Here is an 18,638-nt window from a genome sequence, read left to right as displayed (position 1 = left end):
TTCCCCAGCCTCAAAGCCAATTCAGTGAATGACCTGGTTCATTTATACCATCGAAATGTGAAGGACAATCCTGGTTTTCTCAAACAACAGGAATATACTCAAACTTTGTCCTGATGTTGAATTACTGAGGGGCTTGAGGGAGAATGAGGACTGCATTTCCCCATTGCTTTCTCCTTGACATATCTTGACCAATCAGAGATAACATCAAAAAAATCATTGGCTATTGTTCCTGTAGCATAAATGGTTATGATAGTTAGAAATTTGGCTTTTTTGCATGTGTCCCGATGAGGGCAACACAGAAAGTTACACAAAGTATATATAAAATCAGCCTTACCCGTCCCAATGGTGGTCTCTCACCCCAGCATGACCTCAGTGTGGATTTCCATCCTGGAGGTGATTCCAGAATGGTCTCCTGGCCTCGTCAGCCTCAAGGTGGTGCAGTCTGGATCCAAGGCCCAGTATGGACTGCAATCTAGGTGTTGGCCTGGAGTGGGCTGGAAGGAGCATTGTCCTGAACATTTTATTTCTCTGTTTTCTGATTTATTCCTTTGAGCTTTCTTTATTTCTTTGTTTTTCTACTTTCTTTTCCTCAAAACTTGTGCTGAAGAATCAGGGCCTGGCTTTGTACCGAAGTTGATGATGGAAGTGGTGACTTTTGTAAACCTTACACTGGACTCATCTAAGACCATGTGACACTGAAACTCATTCAATTCAATAAAAGCTAATTCAATAATGTAGTGAGAATTGAAAGATGCCTTTAAGTCACTTGCTAATTGCAATGACTCAGCTAAACCCGGATGAACAATCTGTTTCACAGCAAAAACAAATACAATACTCTCTGACACTGGAAACAACAGGCAAAGGGAGCAATTGAGAAGAGCAGCAACTAAATCACAATGGAGGAATCACTGGTGAATTTGAAACACAAATTATCAAAAGATGTTTCTTCAGTTGCATAATTTAAACAGGACCCGAGAGAAACAAAAAGGAGATGGTGGACTTTGTAAGATGATTATCACGTTCAGAGTCCAGGAGCAAAACCATTGAGGTTGCTGGAAGTAAACAGCTCACTCTAAATTAGGAACCACCTCCAAAATAATGGCAGCAGTCTCTTAAACTGAATTGTGACTTGTCCAGATAATGGCTCCAGTCTGTTGGTGCTTGTCCTGACCAACCGGATTATCCTACTCCTGGGAATCACTGCAAACCACTGCTCCAAGACAGCTCTACAATAACACCAACACCGAGACCACAAGGCCATGTGCAATCAGCAGGGGGGTGTGGCCAGTGCAGAGACTGACCAGTCTCACTGCAATGGTGGGCTGTCTTCCAGACCCCATGACCAATTTGGGCTCAACAAGATCCTCAGACAGCACTTTCCAAATGCACGACCACTTCCATCTCGAAGGACAAGGGGCAGCAGATACAAGGCAACTCCACCCCCTGCAAGCTCCCTTCCAAGCCACTCACCATCCTGACTTGGAAATATATCACCATTCCTTCAGTGTCACTGGGTCAGAATCCTGGAATTCCCTCCCTCAGAACATTGTGGGTCAACCCACAGCACACGGACTGCAGCGGTTCAAGAAGGCAGCTCACCCCCACCTTCTCAAAGGGGGCAACTAGGGATGGGCAATAAATGCTGGGCCCAGCCAGTGACACCCACATCCCACGAATGAATAAAAATAACCCTGTGCTATTCCTGTTCTGGGAGTGTTTGTTGGGGGACAGTGTAGAGGGAGCTTTACTCTGCGGTTATCCTGGGAGTGTTTAATGGGGACAGTATAGAGGTGACTTAATAGAGACAGATAAGATAATCAGAGGGTTAGATCGGGTGGACAGGGAGAGCCTTTTCCCTCGGATGGTGATGGCTAACACGAGGGGACATAGCTTTACATTGAGAGGTGATAAGGCGGCACGGTGGCACAGTGGTTAGCACTGCTGCCTCACTGCGCCAGAGACCTGGGTTCAATTCCTGCCTCGGGCGACTGACTGTGTGGAGTTTGCACATTCTCCCCGTGTCTGCGTGGGTTTCCTCCCACAGTCCAAAAACGCGCAGGTTAGGTGCATTGGCCATGTTAAATTGCCTATAGTGTTAGGTGAAGGGGTAAATGTAGGGGAATGGGTCTGGGTGGGTTACGCTTTGGCGGGTTGGTGTGGACTGGTTGGGCCAAAGGGCCTGTTTCCACACTTAAGTAATCTAATCTAATATAGGACAGATGTCAGTGTTAGTTTCTTTACTCAGAGAGTCGTAGGGGTGTGGAACTGACTGCCTGCAACAGTAGGAGATTTGCCAGCTTTAAGGACATTTAAGTAGTCATTGGATAGGCATATGGATGATAATGAGAAGAGTGTTGGTTAGATGGGCTTCAGGTTGGTTTCATAGGTCAGCGCAACATTGAGGGCCGAAGGGCCTGTACTGCGCTGGAATGTTCTATGTTCTGGAATTAGTGTATGGGCTCCCAAAGAGTATTAGGTAACCTCTTCCTTGTTCAGCTGAAGACCATCCTGTTTGTAGAGGTCCCATCTACCCCAGAATTAGCCTCAATTATCTAGGAATCCAAAACCCTCCCTCCCGCACTGTTCCTGTAGCCATGTGTTTAATTCCTCTCTCTTCCTATTCCTCAGCTGGCCAGCATGTGACATGGGCAACAAACCAGAGATAACCAATATGTTTGATCTATCACTGAGCTTCCACCCTAGCTCCCTGAATTTCTGCCTTAAATCCCCATCCCTTTTCCTACCTATATCATTGGTGCCTGTGTGGACCGTGACTTGCGGCTGCTCCCCCTCCTCCTCAAGGATCCCAAAAACACAACCTGAGACATCACGAACCCTGGCACCTGGGAGGCAACGCAGTGACTGTGAGTCTCTCTCGTTCCCACAGAACCTCCTATCTGTCCCCTGAACTATGACTAATGCTCTGCTCCTCTCCCTCTCTTCCTTTTTGACCAACAGGGACAGACTCTGTGTCAGAGACCTGTACTCCACTGTTTACCCCTGGTAAGTCATCCCCCCAATAGTATCCAAAACCATATACTTGTTATTGAGGGGAATGGCCTCAGGGGTTCCCTGCACTGTCTGCCAGTTTCCTTTCTGATCCCTGACAGTAGCCCATGTGCCTTTATCTTGTATCTGAGGTGTGACTACCTCCCTGTTACTCCTCTCACTAACCCCCTCCGCCTCCCGAATGATCCAAAGTTCATCCAGGCCCAGCTCCAGTTCCCTAACGTGGTTTTCGAGAAACTCAAGCTGGGTGCATTTCCTGCCGATGCAGTCAGCAGGGACTTGAGTGGTAACCTTTACCTCCCACATTCTGCAGGAGGAACATTCAACTGCCCTAACCTTCATTCCCACTGTTCTAATTTCCCAAAGAGACTGTGGAAAATAAAGGATACAAACAGTTATTGCCTTAGCAATCTGGCGCACAGAGCCTTTTATTTGGTTAGAAGAGGAGGATGGGTGGGAGACACTATCGAAATAGTGTTGCGGGCAAAGCAATAACCCAAATATGTTCCTTCACTTACTCAGCAATTCTGTGTCCGCTCCTGCTCAGCGTGTGATCAGAGGGTTAGATATGGTGAACAATGAGAGCCTTTTTCCTCAGATAGTGATGGCCAGCACGAGGGGACATAGCTTTAAACTGAGAGGTGATAGATATAGGACAGATGTCAGAGGGAGTTTCTTTACTCAGAGAGTAGTGGGGGTGTGGAACGCACTGCCTGTAACAGTAGTAGACTTGCCAACTTTAAGGGCATTTAAATGGGCATTGGACATACATATGGATGATAATGGAATGGTGTGGGTTAGATGGGCATCAGATTATTTTCACAGGGCTGCGCAACATCGAGGGCCAAAGGGCCTGTACTGCACTTTAATAGAACATAGAACATCAAACATATAACATATGTGTGACATATAACATATAACCCACACCCGTCCATTATTATCCATATGGACGTCAGTGCCTATTTAAATGCCCTTAATGTCGGTGATTCTGGATTAGTGGTGCTGGAAGAGCATAGCAGTTCAGGCAGCATCCAAGTAGCTTCGAAATCGACATTTCGGGCAAAAACCCTTCATCAGGAATAAAGGCAGTGAGCCTGAAATGTGGAGAGATAAGCTAGAGGAGGGTGGGGGTGGGGAGAGAGTAGCATAGAGTACAATGGGTGAGTCGGGGAGTGAGTCTACTACTGTTGCAGGCAGGCCATTCCACACCCCTACTACCCTCTGAATAAAGAAACTATCCCTGATATCTGTCCTAAATCTATCACCCATCAATTTAAAGCTCTGTTCCCTCATGTTAGCCTTCACCATCTGAGGGAAAAGGCTCTTACTGTCCACCCTATCTAACCCTCTGATTATCTTATACGTCTTGATTAAGTTGCCTCTCAATCTTCTTCTCTCCAACGAAAACAGCCTCAGGTCCCTCAGCCTTTCCTCGTAAGACCCTCCTTCTATACCAGGCAATATCCTATTAAATCTCCTCTGAACCCTTACCAAAACTTCCACATCCTTCCTATAACGCAGTGACCAGAACTGTATGCAATACTCCAAGTGCGGCCTTACCAGTGTTTGTACAGCTGAAGCATGACCTTGTGGCTCCGAAACTCAATCCCCTGCCAATAAACGCCAACACACCATATGCCTTCTTAACGACCCTATCACCTGGGTGGCAACTTTCAGGGATTTATGCACCTGGACACTGAGATTTGTCTGTTCATCTACACTGCCAAGAATTTTACCATTCGCCCAGTACTCTGCATTCCTGTATTCTTCTGAGATGAACTACCTCACACTTGCCACTTCTCAGCCCAGCTCTGCATCTTATCTATGTCCCTTTGTAACTCACAAAATGCTTTGGCATGATCCAAATCTGCCTAGCTTAGTGTCATCCGCAAATTTACTAACCCACATCGAGATCATTTATAAAAATGACAAAAAGCAGTGGCCCCAAAACACATCCTTGTGGTACACCACTAGTAACTGAGCTCCAAGATGAACATTTTCCATCAGCCACCTTCTGTCTTCTTTCAGCCAACCAATTTCTGATCCAAACTGCTAAATCACCTTCAAGCCCAAAGCTCCATATTTGATCCAACAGACTCTCGTGTGGAACCTTATCGAACACCTTACTGAAATCCATATCCACCACATCAACCGCTTTACCCTCATCCACCTGTTTGTTCACCTTCTCAAAGAACTCAATAAGGTTTGGGAGGCACAACCTATCCTTCACAAAATTGTGTTGACTATCCCTAATCAAATTATTCTTTTCCAGATGATTGTAAATCCTATCTTTAATAACCCTTTCCCAAATTTACCCACAACCGAAGTGAGGCTCACTGGCCTATAATTTCCAGGGTTGGCCCTACACCCTTCTTGAACAAGGGAACAATATTTGCTATCCTCCAGTTTGCTCACACTACTCCTGTCGACAATGATGACATAAAGATCAAAGCCAAAGGCTCGGCAGTCTCCTCCCTGGCTTCCCAGAGAATCCGAGGATAAGTCTCATTTGGCCCAGGTGATTTATCTATTTTCAGATCTTCCAAAATTGCTAAAACCTCCTCTTTGTCATCCTCAATCCCATCTAATCTAGTAGCCTGTATCTCTGTGTTCTCACTAACATTGCCCCTTTCCAATGTGAATACTGGTGAAAAGTATTCATTAAGCCCTTCCCCTATGTCCTTAGATTCCACACACAACTTCCCACTACTGTCTTTGATTGGCCCTAACCTTATGCTAGTCATTCTTTTATTCTTGATACGCCTATAGAAGGCCTTAGGGTTTTCCTTGATCCAACCCATCAACAACAACTTCTTATGCCCCCTCCTGGCTCTTAGCCCTCTCTTTTGATCTTTTCTGGCTAACTTGTAACTCCCAATCCCCCTAACTGAACCTTTACGCCTCATCCTCACATAAGCCTTCCTAGTCTTCTTGACAAGAGCATCAACGTCTTTACTAAACCATGCCTCCCTCTCTCAACAACTACCTCCCTGCCTTATCAAGGACCCACAGTAGCTGTTCCTTGAATAAGCTCCACATTTCAAGAGTGTCCACCCCCTGCAGTTTCCTTCCCCATCCTATGCATCCGAAATCTTGCCTAATTGAATCATAATTGCCTTTACCCCAGTTATACCTCTTTCACTGTGGTATATACCTATCCCTACCATTGCTATTATAAACGTAACCGAATTGTGGTCACTATCAACAAAGTGCTCACTTACTTCCAAATCTAACACCTTGCCTGGTACATCCCTCAGTACCCAATCCAATATGGCATTGCCCCTTGTTGGCCTGTCTACATACCGTGTCAGGAAACCCTCCTGCACACATTGGACAAAAACTGACCCATATAAACTACTTGAACTATCATATTCCCAGTCAGTATTGGGGAAGTTAAAGACCCCCATAACAACAACTCTATTCCTCTCACTCCTATTGAGATTCCTCTTTGCTATTCTTTCCTCTACATCCCTGGAACAATTCAGAGGCCTATAGAAATTGCCCAACAGGGTGACCTCTCCTTTTCCGTTTCTAGCCTCAACCCATGCTACCTCAGTGGATGAGTCCCCAAACGTTACCTCAGCTGCTCTCATACTATCCTTGACTAACAATGCCACACCCCCACCTCTTTTACCATCTTCTCCGTTCTTGCTGAAACATCTAAATCCCGGAATCTGCACCAGCCATTCCTGTCCCTGCTCTATCAATGGCTCTGAAATGGCCACAACATCGAAATCCCAGGTACTGACCCATGCTGCAAGTTCACCCACCTTATTCTGGATGCTCTTGGAGTTGAAGTACACACATACTTCAAACCAACATCCTGCTTGCCGGTGCCCTCTTGCGACCTTGTAAACCTATCCCTGCCCTCATTACCCTCAACCTCCTGTACATTGGAACTACAATTTAGGTTCCCATCCCCCTGCTGCATTAGTTTAAGCCCACCCCTCCAAAGAGCATTAGCAAATTTCCCCCAGGATATTGGTACTCCTCTGGTTCAGGTGTAGACCATCCTGTTTGTAGAGGTCCCACCTTCCCCAGAAAGAGCTCCAATTATGCAAGAATCCAAAACCCTCCCTCCTGCACCATCCCTGCAGCCACATGTACAGCTCCTCTCTCTCCCTGTTCCTCGCTTCACTAGCACGTGGCACAGGCAACAAACCAGAAATAACAACTCTGTTTGTCCTAGCGCTAAGCAACACACCAATTGTGAATCTCTCTCGTTCCACCGAACCTCCTATCTATCCGCCTAACTATGGAGTCCCCAGTGACTAATGCTCTGCTCATCTCCCCCTTCCCCTCCGAGTAACAGGGACAGATTCTATGTCAGAGACCTGTGCTCCATTGCTTGCCCCTGGTGAGTCCTCCCCGCCAACAATATCCAAAATTGTGGTTGAGGGAGACCATTAGAGGTGATCCCTGCACTGTCTGTGGTTCCCTTTTGCACCCTGATGGTAACCCATGTACCTTATTCATGTGTCTGTGAAGTAACTACCTCCCTATAACTCCTCTCACTAACCCCTTGCACCTCCCGAATGATCCAAAGTTCATCCAGGTCCAGCTTCAGTTCCCTAATGCGGTTTTCAAGGAGTTGGAGTTGGGTCCACTTCCCACAAATGCAGTCAGCAGGGACACTAGAGGTGACCCTTACCTCCCACATGCTGCAGGAGGAACATTCAACTACCCTAATCTCCATTCCCACGATTCTAAATTCCCAAAGAGACCGCTGAAAAGAATGAGACATGAAAGAAAACACTTATCACCTTACCGACCAACACACAGAACTTTGGTTTTAGCTAGAGGGGGGTAATGTTCTTTGTTTTATCTGTCTTTCTCTCTGTTGTACAGTTTCTGTCTCTCTTCCTTTCTGTTACTGTCTCTATCACTTCTCTATCTCTCACTCTTTATGCCTCTCTGTCTTTTTCTTCCTCCCTGTGTCTTTCTCACCCTCCCTTTCTCTCTCTGTCTTACAGTATTTCTCACGTTGCCCTCCAGTGGTTCATGTCCCCATGTGCTGACTCTTTGGGATTTGTTGATGAATAACTGTGCGGTAATATTGAACCCAGAGGCCTAAATCACACCAAACCCATGAACAGACTGTTCCTCCCAAGTCCATCACTTGGTCCTTTGTAATTGTCAGGAGACATCAAAGGCTAACACCTGCTCTCGGACACGATAACTTCTTGTCCTATTTGTTTCTGTCAGTTTACTCCCTCAGAAAGCTGGTCCCTTTGTAATGTCTACACCTCCTGAAAACTCCACTGAGCTGAACACTCCTCCAGGTGAAACCCAGCGATGGGTGACAGCACTCAGCTGAACCCAATCCTAACCGTGACAGGGCAGGATTCCAAAGTCCGATCAGTGGGAAACATCGGAGTGTCATTACCCTCCTTCCAGCTGGATCCTGTTCCAACGTTAACCATTGCATTGACCAACCAGGGATTCAATCTGAACTCGCCCTGATCACTGTGGGGATCAGCCAATCAGACTCTTAGCAATTTGCCTGAGGAACAGTTTGATGTGTTGCATTGAGCAGATCCTCTTGACTTTTGAGTCAATTTATTCCATGGTGTTAGGATTTGTTGAGTATTAACATTCCCCGAAGGACTCACTCCCTGTTCTGTGGATTTATGAGTGGAATGACAATATTTGTTTCGTATCAGTTCTGATGGATGCCAGCTCCTCCTCCTTCAATGTTCACTCCTTCCAAACAGGACACAAACCTTTGACCAATAGGAGGCTCAAACGGTTATCATGTGACAGACTGTTGTGTGAGAGCTCCTGAATAAAACCCCACATCAAACTGAGAGAATCAGCTTCCGCTCTGATCCTGTGGCAGGTGAGCAACATTCCCTAATCTCTTACGGGCAGACTCCAACATTTGGTGGACAGGCCATAAAGTTACCATAGTCTCAAAGGACTGCTCAGTATCAGACTGAGAGAGAAGAGAGGGCCTCAGTGGTTTAACCTGAGGGTCATTATGCCTCAGGTGAGGGAAGGGGTGAGAAGGAGAGTTCCTCATGTTCACCTCAGCCAGGGTGGGAAATGAACCCACGCTGTTAGTGTCACTCTACCTCACAAACCAGCCAACCGACCAACTGAGCTAAAGAAGTACTTAAAGAACAGCAGGGTACTAGGAAGTTCAGAGGAACAGAGGGGTGGCAGCATTGATTAGAAATTGGCTAAAAGGTAGGAAACAGAGGGTGGGTATAGATGGGCATTTCTCAGGTTGGAGGCCAGTTGAAAATGGTGTTCCCCAGAGTTCTGTGTTGGAAACCTTGGTTTTTCTGATTTTATATAAATAATTTTAGGGATGAGTGTTGAGGGTAAAATCTCTATATTTGGAGAGGGTACTAACCAGGGAGAATAGGGAATTGTGAGGATGGTGCAGAGAGACTCCAGAGGGACATTGAACAGTTGGCCAAATGAACAGACACCTGGCAAATGCATTTCAAAGCAGGGAAATGTGAGGTGATGCATTTTGGGAGAAGGAACATAGAGAGGCAATACCGACTCAATGGGACAACTTTTAGGGAGGACATCATGTTACAACTGTGCAGAACATTGGTGCGCCCGCTTTTGGAGTAGTGCGTACAATTCTGATCGTCCTGCTGTGGGGAGGATGTTACTAAACAGAATAGGTTTTACAAGAGGCTGGAAGCTTTGAGTTATAAGGAAAGGCTGGATAAACTGGGACTTTTTTCTCTAGAGCATAGGAAACTGAGGGCTGACCTCATAGAGGCTTATAATGTCAGGAGGGGTATAAATAAGGTGAATAGATCTTTTCCCTAAGGTAGAAGTGAGGACTGCAGATGCTGAAGATTAGAGTCGAGAGTGTGGTACTGGAAAAACACAGCAGGTCAGGCAGTATCCGAGGAGCAGGAAAGTCAACATTTCAAGCAACAGCCTAGGGTAGGAGATTTCAAAACTAGAGGGCATGGTTTAAAGTCAGAAGGAAAAGATTTAAAAGGGACCTGAGGGTCACCAACATTTTCACTGAGAGGGTGGATCATACAGGGAATGAACTGTCAAAAGAAGTGGTAAATGTAGGTGCAGTTACAACATTTAAAAGGCATTTAGACAGGTACGTGAACAAGAAAGGTTTAGAAGGATATGGAAGGCGAAAGGGACTCATTTAGTTTGGGAAACTTGGTTGGCATGGACAAGTTGGATAGAAGTGTCTGTTTCCCTTCTGGATGATTCTGAGCACAGCGACCCCGGGGTTCAGATACATGATTCTCTAAAGTTGGCCTGGCAAGTTGGAACAGTTGTTAAGAAGGTTCTTGGGCTTATAATTAGGGGCATAGAGTATAAACGCGAGGTGGTGATGTTAAACCTCAACAAATCGTTTGTCAGACCACATTTGGGGTATCGTGTTCAGGTCTGGGCACCTTGTTAAGGAGTTGGGGAGAAGTTTGTTGAGTGTATCCGCACTGGTTTTCTTGAACAGTATGTAATGGAACAGACGAGGGAGCAAGCTATCCTAGATCTGGTCCTTGTAATGTGACAGGAATAATTAATGACCTCATAGTTCGGGATCCTCTTGGAAGGAGCAACCACAGTATGGATGAATTTAGAACACAGATAGAGAGTGTGAAGATAAAATCCAGTACGAGGGTCCTGAGCTTAAACAAGGGAAACTACAATAGTTTGAGGGAGGACTTGGCTAAAGTAGACTGGAAACAAAGATTTGATGGTGGGACAGTTGATGAGCAGTGGAGGACTTTCAAAGTAATTTTTCAAAGTGCTCAGCCAAAGTATCTTCCAGTGAAAAAGAAGAACTGTAAGAAAAGGGGTAATCTGTCACAGGTGTTTGAGGGAATAAGGGAGGCTATCAAATTAAAAGAGAAGGCATACAAGGTGGCAAAGATCAGTGGGAAACTAGAAGATTGGGAAAACTTTAAAGGTCGACAGAAAGCCACAAAAATGTCGACAAAGAAAAGTAAGATAGAACATGAAAAAAAAAGACAGATAGCAAAATAATCTACAATTATATAAAATAAAAAGAGTGGCTAAAGTAAATGTTGTTCCTTTAGAGGATGAGAAGGGGCATTTAGTTCTGGGATGTGATGAAATGGCCGAGGCAGGTATTTTGTATCAGTCTCTACGGTGGAGGACATTAATAACATGCCAGTTACTGACAAAGAGACAAAGGTAGGTGAGGACCTGGAAACAATCATTATTACAGAAGAGTTAGTGTTGGGCAAGCTTATGGACTGAAGGACAGACAAGTCTCCCGGCCCTGATGGAATGTATCCCAGGGAACAAAAAAGAGATGGCAGGAGAAATAGCAATAGACAATAGACAATAGGTGCAGGAGTAGGCCATTCTGCCCTTCGAGCCAGAACCACCATTCATTATGATCATGGCTGATCATCCTCAATCAGTATCCTGTTCCTGCCTTATCCCCATAACCCTTGATTCCACTATCCTTAAGCGCTCTATCCAACTCTTTCTTGCAAGTGCATTTGTGGTAATTTTCCAAAACTCGCTGGACTCTGGGGCAGTTCCAGCAGATTCGAGATCAGCAAATGTGACGCCACTGTTTAAAAAGGGAGGTAGGCAAAAGATGTGGAATTATAGATCAGTGAGCTTAACCTCTGTAGTGGGGAAGATGTTTGAGTAAAATATCAAGCAAGAAATAACAAGGCATCTAGATGTTAGGCCAGATGTTAGATTTGGAGGTGAGTGAGCACTTTGGTGATAGTGACCACAATTCGGTTATGTTCGCTTTAGTGATGGAAAGGGTTAGGTATATACCGCAGGACAAAAGTTATAGCTGTGGGAAAGGCAAGTACTATGCATTTAGGCAAGATTTAGGATACATAGGATGGGAAAGGAAACTGCAGGGGATGGGCACAGTCGAAATGTGGAGCTTATTCAAGGGACATCTCCTGTGTGTCCTTGATAAGTATGTTCCTGTCAGGCAGGAAGGAAGTTGTCGAGCAAGTGAGCCGTGGTTTACTAAGGAAGTTGAATCTCTTGTCAAGAGGAAGAAGAAGGTTTATGTTCACACAAGCTGTGATGGCTCAGTTAGGGAGCTTGAAGTTACACATTAGCCAGAAAAGACCTAAAGCCAGAGATAAGAAGAGCCAGGAGGAGACATGAGAAGTCGTTGATGGATAGGATCAAGGGAAATCTGAAGGCTCTCTATAGGTATATCAGGAATAAAAGAATGACTAGAGTAAGATTAGGGCCGATCAAGTTTAGTAGTGAGACAGGGGAAGCACTAAATGAATATGTTTCATTAGTATTCACACGAGAATAAGACAATGTGGTTGAGGAGAATACTGAGATACAGGCTACTAGACTAGACGGGATTGAGGTTCAAAAGGAGGAGGTGTTAGCAATTCTGGAAATAGGTAAGTCCCCTGGGCCAGATGGGATTTATCTGAGGATTCTCTGGGAAGCCAGGAAGGAGATTGCTGAGCCTTTGGCTTTGATCTTTATGTTATCATTGTCTACAGGAATATTACCAGAAGACGGAAGATAGCAAATGTTGTTCCCTTGTTCAAAAATGGGAGTAGAGACAACCCTGGAAATTATAGGCCAGTGAGCCTTACTTCGATTATGGGTAAAGTGTTGGAAAGATAATAAGAGACAGGATTTATAATCATCTAGAAAGGAATAAGCTGATTATGGAGAGTCAACACGGTTTTGTGAAGAGTAGGTCATGACTCACAGACCTTACTGAGTTCTTTGAGAAGGTGACCAAACAGGTAGATGACTGTAAAGTGGTTGATGTGGAGCATATGGATTTCAGTAAAGTGTTTGATAAAGTTCCCCATGGTAGGCTATTGTACACAATACAGAGGCATGGATTGAGGGTGATTTAGCGGTTTGGATCAGAAATTGGCTCGCTGAAAGAAGGCAAGGTGATGGTTGATGGGAAATGTTCATCCTGGAGTTCAGTGACTAATGGGGTTACGCAAGGATCTGTTTAAGGTAAACTGCTGTTTGTCATTTTTACAGATGAGGGAATAGAAGGATGGGTTAGTAAATTTCCAGAGCTGGGTGGAGAAGTGGCAAATGGACTTTAATGTGGAAAAGTGTGAGGTGATTCACTTTGGATGGAGTAACAGGAAAACAGAGTACTGGGTTTCTGGTAAGATTCTTTGTACTTTAGATGAGCAGTGAGATCTCAGTTACTGGATTAGTGGTGCTGGAAGAGCACAGCAGTTCAGGCAGCATCCAATGAGCAGCAAAATCAACGTTTCGGGCAAAAGCCCTTCATCAGGAATAAAGGCAGTGAGCCTGAAGCGTGGAGAGATAAGCTAGAGGAGGGTGGGGGTGGGGAGAGAGTAGCATAGAGTACAATGGGTGAGTGGGGGAGGAGATGAAGGTGATAGGTCAAGGAGGAGAGGGTGGAGTGGATAGGTGGAAAAGAAGATAGGCAGGTCGGACAAGTCAAGGAGACAGTAACTGAGCTGGAAGTTTGAAATTAGGATGAGGTGGGGAAAGGGGAAATGAGGAAGCTGTTGAAGTCCACATTGATGCCCTGGGGTTGGAGTGTTCCGAGGCGGAAGATGAGGCGTTCTTCCTCCAGGCGTTTGGTGGTGAGGGAGCGGCGGTGAAGGAGGCCCAGGACCTCCATGTTCTCGGCAGAGTGGGAGGGGGAGTTGAAATGTTGGGCCACGGGGCGGTTTGGTTGATTGGTGCGGGTGTCTCGGAGATGTTCCCTAAAGCGCTCTGCTAGGAGGCGCCCAGTCTCCCCAATGTAGAGGAGACCACATCGGGAGCAACGGATACAATAAATGATATTGGTGGATGTGCAGGTGAAACTTTGATGGATGTGGAAGGCTCCTTTAGGGCCTTGGATAGAGGTGAGGGAGGAGGTGTGGGCACAGGTTTTACAGTTCCTGCGGTGGCAGGGGAAAGTGCCAGAATGGGAGGGTGGGTCGTAGGGGGGTGTGGACCTGACCAGGTAGTCACGGAGGGAACGGTCTTTGCGGAAGGCGGAAAGGGGTGGGGAGGGAAATATATCCCTGGTGGTGGGGTCTGTTTGGAGGTGGCGGAAATGTCGGTGGATGATTTGGTTGATGCGAAGGTTTGTAGGGTGGAAGGTGAGCACCAGGGGCGTTCTGTCCTTGTTACGGTTGGAGGGGTGGGGTCTGAGGGCGGAGATGTGGGATGTGGACGAGATGCGTTGGAGGGCATCTTTAACCACGTGGGAAGGGAAATTGCGGTCTCTAAAGAAGGAGGCCATCTGGTGTGTCCTATGGTGGAACTGGTCCTCCTGGGAGCAGATACGGCGGAGGCGGAGAAATTGGGAATACGGGGTGGCATTTTTGCAAGAGATAGGGTGGGAAGAGGTGTAATCCAGGTAGCTATGGGAGTCAGTGGGTTTGTAAAAAATGTCAGTGTCAAGTCGGTCGTCACTAATGGAGATGGAGAGGTCCAGGAAGGGGAGCGAGGTGTCAGAGATAGTCCAGGTAAATTTAAGGTCAGGGTGGACTGTGTTGGTGAAGTTGATGAATTGCTCAACCTCCTCGCGGGAGCACGAGGTGGCGCCAATGCAGTCATCAATGTAGCGGAGGAAGAGGTGGGGAGTGGTGCCGGTGTAATTACGGAAGATCAACTGTTCTACATAGCCAACAAAGAGACAGGCATAGCTGGGGCCCATACGTGTGCCCATGGCTACGCCTTTGGTCTGGAGGAAGTGGGAGGATTCAAAGGAGTAATTGTTAAGGGTGAGGACCAGTTCGGCCAAACGAATGAGAGTGTCAGTGGAAGGGTACTGTTGGGGACGTCTGGAGAGGAAAAAACGGAGGGTTTGGAGGCCCTGGTCATGGCGAATGGAGGTGTAGAGGGATTGGATATCCATGGTGAAGATAAGGCGTTGGGGGCCAGGGAAACGGAAGTCTTGGAGGAGGTGGAGGGCGTGGGTGGTGTCTCGAACGTATGTGGGGAGTTCCTGGACTAGGGGGGATAGGACAGTGTCAAGGTCGGTAGAGATGAGTTCAGTGGGGCAGGAGCATGCTGAGACAATGGGTCGGCCAGGGTGGTCAGGCTTGTGGATCTTGGGAAGGAGGTAGAACCGGGCAGTGCGGGGTTCCCGGACTATGAGGTTGGAAGCTAAACCAGGTGAGATCTCAGTGTCCAGGTACATAGATCCCTGAAATTTGCCACCCAGATTGATAGGGTTGTTAAGAAGGCATACGGTGTGTTAGCATTTATTAGTAGAGGGAGTTGAGTTTTGGAACCATGAGGTCATGCTACAGCTGTACAAAACTCTGGTGCGGCCACATCTGGATTGTGTACAGTTCTGGTCACCGCATTATAGGAAAGATGCGGAAGCTTTGGAAAGGATTCAGAGGAGATTTACTAGGATGTTGCCTGGCATGGACAGAGGTCTTATGAAGAACAGCTGAGGGACTTGAGGCTGTACTCATTGGAGAGAAGAAGGTTGAGAGGTGATTTAATTGAGATGTATAAGATAATCAGAGGGTTAGATCGGGTGGACAGTGAGAGCCTTTTTCCTCGGATGGTGATGGCTACCACGAGGGGACATAGCTTTAAATTGAGGGGTGATAGATACAGGACAGATGTCAGAGGGAGTTTCTTTCCTCAGAGTAGTAGGGGTGTGGAACACACTGCTTGCAACAATAGTAGATTCGCCAACTTTAAGGGCATTGAAGTGGTCATTGGATAGGCATATGGGTGATAATGGAATAGTGTAGGGGAGATGGGCTTCAGATTGGTTCCACAGGTCAGCACAACATCAAGGGGCAAAGGGCCTGTACTACACTGTAATGTTCTAAATGTTCTATGTTCGAGATAGAAATTGTCCATTTGGGAAGATGCAGCATGGGTTCATGAAGGGCAGGTCAGGCTTAACTAATCTACTGGAGTTCTATGAAGATATTACGAGCAAGATGGATAAATGGGACAAGGTGCCATACAAGATGCTGCTGCGTAAGATAAAGGTGCACAGCGTTACAGGTAAAGTATTAGCATGGATAGATGGTTGGTTGACGAACAGGAAGAAAAAGTGGGATAGATGAGTACTATTCTGGCTGGTAATCAGTAACTCGTGGTGTGCCTCAGGGATCAGTGTCGGGACTGCAAGTATTCACAATTTATATCGATGTTTTTGAGTTGGGGACCACGTGTAGTGTGTCAAAGTTTGCAGATATACTATATGAGTGGCAGAGCAATATGTGCAGAGGACTGTGAAACTTTGCAAAGGGACACAGATAGTTTAAGTGAGTGGGCAAAGGTCTGGCAGATGGAATACAACGTTAATAAACATGAAACCATTCATTTTTTAGGGTTAATATTAAAAAGGATTATTTCTTGAATGGTGAAAGGTTGCAGCATGATGCTGTGCAGAGGGACCTGGGGGTCCTTGTGTATGAATCACAGGGACAACAGGGAATTAGGAAGGCAAATGGAATGTTCCCCTTCATCGCCGCAGGGATGGAGTTTAAAAGCGGGGAGGGTATGTTACAGCTGTACAAGGTACTGGCGAGGCCACATCTGGAGTACTGTGTGTGGTTTTGGTCTCTTTACTTGAGAAAGGATGGACTGGCACTAGAGGGGGTGCAGAGGGGGTTCACTGGGTTGGTTCCGGAGTTGAGGGGGTCGGCTTGTGAGGAGAGACTCAGTAGATTGGGATTATATTCATTGGAATTCAGAAGAATGAGGGGAATCTTATAGAAACATAAAGAATTATGGAGGGAATAGATAAGATAGAAGTAGAGAGGATGTTTCCACTTGAAGGTGAAACCAGGACAAGAGGGCATAGCCTCAGGATTAGGGGGAGCAGATTTAGGAGTGAATTAGAACATAGAACATAGAACATAAAACAATACAGCACAGAACAGGCCCTTCGGCCCACGATGTTGTGCCGAACATTTATCCTAGCTTAAGCACCTATCCATGTACCACTTAAAGGTCACCAATGATTCTGACTCTGCCACTCCCACAGGCAGCGCATTCCATGCCCCCACCACTCTCTGGGTAAAGAACCTACCCCTGACATCTCCCCTATACCTTCCACCCTTCACCTTAAATTTATGTCCCCTTGTAACACTCTGTTGTACCCAGGGAAAAAGTCTCTGACTGTCTACTCTATCTATTCCTCTGATCATCTTATAAACCTCTATCAAGTCACCCCTCATCCTTCTCCATTCCAATGAGAAAAGGCCTAGCACTCTCAACCTAACCTCGTATGACCTATTCTCCATTCCAGGCAACATCCTGGTAAATCTTCTCTGCACCCTCTCCAAAGCTTCCACATCTTTCCGAAAGTGAGGCGACCAGAACTGCACACAGTACTCCGAATGTGGCCTTACCAAGGTCCGATACAGCTGCAACATCACCTCACAACTCTTGAATTCAATCCCTCTGCTAATGAACGCTAATACACCATAGGCCTTCTTACAAGCTCTATCCACCTGAGTGGCAACTTTGAAAGATCTATGAACATAGACCCCAAGATCCCTCTGCTCCTCCACCTTACTAAGAACCCTACCATTAACCCTGTATTCCGCATTCTTATTTGTCCTTCCAAAATGGACAACCTCACACTTGACAGGGTTGAACTCCATCTGCCACTCCTCAGCCCAGCTCTGCATCACATCTAAGTCCCTTTGCAGCCGACAACAGCCCTCCTCACTATCCACAACTCCACCAATCTTCGTATCGTCTGCAAATTGACTGACCCACCCTTCGAATCCCTCTTCCAAGTCATTAATAAAAATTACAAACAGCAGAGGATCCCTGTGGAACTCCACTTGTAACTGGGCTCCATGCTGAATATTTACCATCTACCACCACTCTCTGACTTCGACCGGTTAGCCAGTTTTCTATCCAATTGGCCAAATTTCCCTCTATCCCATGCCTCCTGACTTTCCGCATAAGCCGACCATGGGGAACCTTATCAAATGCCTTACTAAAATCCATGTACACTACATCCACTGCTCTACCCTCATCCACATGCTTGGTCACCTCCTCGAAGAATTCAATAAGACTTGTAAGGCAAGACCTACCCCTCACAAATCCGTGCTGGCTGTCCCTAATCAAGCAGTGTCTTTCCAGATACTCATAAATCCTATCCCTCAGTACCCTTTCCATTACTTTGCCTACCACAGAAGTAAGACTAACTGGCCTGTAATTCCCGGGGTTATCCCTATTCCCTTTTTTGAACAGGGGCACAACATTTGCCACTCTCCAGTCCCCTGGCACCACCCCCGTTGACAGTGAAGACAAAAAGATCATTGCCAACAGCTCTGCAATTTCCTCTCTCGCTTCCCACATAATCCTAGGATATATCCCGTCAGGCCCGGGGGACTTGTCTATCCTCAAGTTTTTCAAAATGCCCAACACATCTTCCTTCCTAACAAATATCTCTTCTAGCTTAACAGTCCGTTTCATACTCTCCTCTTCAACAAATGGGTCCCTCCCATTTGTAAATACTGAAGAAAAGTACTTATTCAAGACCTCTCCTATCTCTTCCGACTCAATACACAGTCTCCCACTACTGTCCTTGATCGGACCTACCCTCGTTCTCGTCATTCTCATGTTTCTCACATACGCATAAAATGCCTTGGGGTTATCCTTGATCCTACATGCCAAAGATTTTTCATGCCCTCTCTTAGCTCTCCTAATCCCTTTCTTCAGTTCCC

At 46.2% G+C, this 18,638-nt stretch overlaps 1 protein-coding gene and 1 long non-coding RNA gene across 2 annotated transcripts in view; both read left to right on the top strand.

Annotated features, from left to right (window-relative positions):
- LOC140480926 (uncharacterized) overlaps positions 1 to 992 on the top strand; it is a 47,009-nt gene extending 46,017 nt beyond the window's left edge. Inside the window, exon 4 of the long non-coding RNA XR_011961426.1 lies at positions 608 to 992. This is a non-coding gene — a long non-coding RNA (uncharacterized lncRNA). The remainder of the gene's footprint in view (positions 1 to 607) is intronic.
- A 7,782-nt stretch (positions 993 to 8,774) lies between these two features.
- The window catches only part of LOC140480303 (fucolectin-like), a 43,062-nt gene continuing 33,198 nt past the window's right edge, over positions 8,775 to 18,638 (top strand). The window contains exon 1 of the mRNA XM_072575007.1: positions 8,775 to 8,848. The gene's annotated coding sequence lies outside the window, so the exon portion shown is untranslated. The remainder of the gene's footprint in view (positions 8,849 to 18,638) is intronic.

This window comes from Chiloscyllium punctatum, chromosome 8 (assembly GCF_047496795.1).
Source record: "Chiloscyllium punctatum isolate Juve2018m chromosome 8, sChiPun1.3, whole genome shotgun sequence".
In the NCBI taxonomy this organism is placed as follows: domain Eukaryota; kingdom Metazoa; phylum Chordata; class Chondrichthyes; order Orectolobiformes; family Hemiscylliidae; genus Chiloscyllium; species Chiloscyllium punctatum.
The sequence above is the reverse complement of the archived record's forward strand: the minus strand, read 5'-3'. Positions and strand labels throughout refer to the sequence as shown.